The sequence below is a fragment of the Hyla sarda genome, unplaced genomic scaffold, assembly GCF_029499605.1.
Source record: "Hyla sarda isolate aHylSar1 unplaced genomic scaffold, aHylSar1.hap1 scaffold_3273, whole genome shotgun sequence".
Classification (NCBI taxonomy): Eukaryota; Metazoa; Chordata; class Amphibia; order Anura; family Hylidae; genus Hyla; species Hyla sarda.
This window is the reverse complement of record NW_026610014.1, coordinates 14,548-16,573: the sequence shown is the minus strand read 5'-3', so window position 1 is coordinate 16,573 and position 2,026 is coordinate 14,548. Positions and strand designations below refer to the sequence as shown.

The following is a 2,026-nucleotide window of genomic DNA, read 5'->3' as shown; positions in this document are numbered from 1 at the left end:
CTCTGCAAGGCCTGTGGAAGTGAGTGACATCATAGCACTGTAGTTCTGAGGGTTCTAGATGGATGCAACAATCTCCTGTTGCTTCTATGAAGGCCATAATAGACGACATCACCAAACAGCTCCATAGTCACATACACAGCAAAGGAGAGATGTTGTTTACACCTAGTGATGTCAGTGGTATTGAGTGACATCACAGCACAGTGCTAAGGCTCCTGGGCCTGGACACAGCAGCGGCTGCAATATCTCAACGGAGAATACGTTTATATATATGTGTGTGTGTGCGCGTATATATATATATATATATATATATATATATATATATATATATATATTCTCCGCCGAAATCACTTTTAAACCCATTTCCACCTTTTTTTCCCTTCTCTTCCTCTTACTTTTTTTTCACGTTTTTTTACGTTTTTCTCCTTTTCGCCTCTTTTCTGGGCGTATTATTCTTCTTTTTCTTCTTTTTTTTCGTCTAATGCATACCCCATCAGTGCAGCAATGCTTATTCAATACCGCCAGCAGATGGAGACACTGGGGGATAATTTTCTAAGGATTTATACTGATTTTTCCTGTCTGAATTTGTCGCACAGAAAGTTGCAGGCCAAATATGTGTGACATTTCTGCGACTTTAGCTTCTAGAGCATTTTTACAACATTATACATAGGTGCTGAATACATAAAAAGCGACTGTTCAGCGACAGACAAGTCGCATCGGCTGAAAGTAGGCCAGAATGTCAGTCCATGTTGGAGCAGGTTTAGATACAGTCTAAAGCATAGATCTCAAAGTCTGTGCACAGAATTTAGCAAGGGCCTCGCACCTTCTGATGCATCAGGTAGGTGCACTATAGCATAGCCTAACCCTCTGTACTTTGGTCTATATTGATGCGGGACATAGACAGCCAGCTGATGACCAATCCATTAGTGCAATGGATGGCTGGAAGCATTTGTCTTTGCCTTTGCAATACCACAGAAGCAATGCATGGTCAATGTACAGCAATGATACACCTGTGTGAACAGCCAGGAGACCCCCCCATGTTATGTTACATAGTTACATAGTTAGTACGGTCGAAAAAAGACATATGTCCATCAAGTTCAACCAGGGAATTAAGGGGTAGGGGTGTGGCGCGATATTGGGGAAGGGATGAGATTTTATATTTCTTCATAAGCATTAATCTTATTTTGTCAATTAGGAACATTCAGCACCCACCCGCTATCAAGGCAGCTGCCTATCATGTCATGCCCTACCTGCACAGGTGTGCTGGCTACTCAAATGATCCAATTAAGGAGGCCATTTAGTCAGCAGCAGCAGAAGTCCTGTGCCTGGACGCTCCAACAGCGGCCAGACACAAGCAGAAGCAGCAGAAGCAGCAGCAGCACCACCTTTTGTTTTTTGGCTGCAGCAGCAGCAGCAGCAGCAGCAAGGCCCACAGGGCTGGCTAGCTGGCTAGCCAGCAAGCAGGTAGCAATGAAAGTAGGAATCTTTCTTTTTAACCCTGTAAGGGGGTGGTGCACTGTACCCGAAGATACTGCCATATCGGGTCAATGCATAGGGCGACGGAAGCAAGCTTCGAAATCGGCCCCCGTTCTCAAAAATCCATTTAATATATGGTCCCCAGATAGGGGACGTATCAGATATTAAACTGATAAGAACAGATACTACACTTGATCTTAGCCAAAAGGCCGAGAAGCGATAACCGTGAAAGGGGCGGGCCCAACAAGGTCCCCTTCATGGGCACTATCACTGCTTGCTGTCAGGGAGGCTGCCAGACAATTTTCCATGCACACTCTGGGCTGGGGGGCAGTCAACCACCAGTACACACAGCAGAACCTAAACCCATACCATTATTGCTAAGCAGCAAGACAGGGGCCCATTGCACTCCCACGGGGCCTTTTTAAATGCAATCCATAACCCGGATTTGCCAGGAACCCTTCTTACTCCTCCTACTTGCATGTGACACTGGGCTTAGGATCTGCATAGGAAACACACACACAAGCACACACCTACCTTTGTTGCCTGCAGATGC

The 2,026-nt window shown here is 45.5% G+C and overlaps 1 non-coding gene across 1 annotated transcript; it reads right to left on the bottom strand.

The window, feature by feature from the left end:
* Positions 1–1,503: 1,503 nt before the first annotated feature.
* LOC130329963 (U2 spliceosomal RNA) lies at positions 1,504–1,694 on the bottom strand. The gene has a single exon (XR_008873416.1). It is a non-coding gene; the product is annotated as a U2 spliceosomal RNA (small nuclear RNA).
* Between the last annotated feature and the right edge of the window lie 332 nt (positions 1,695–2,026).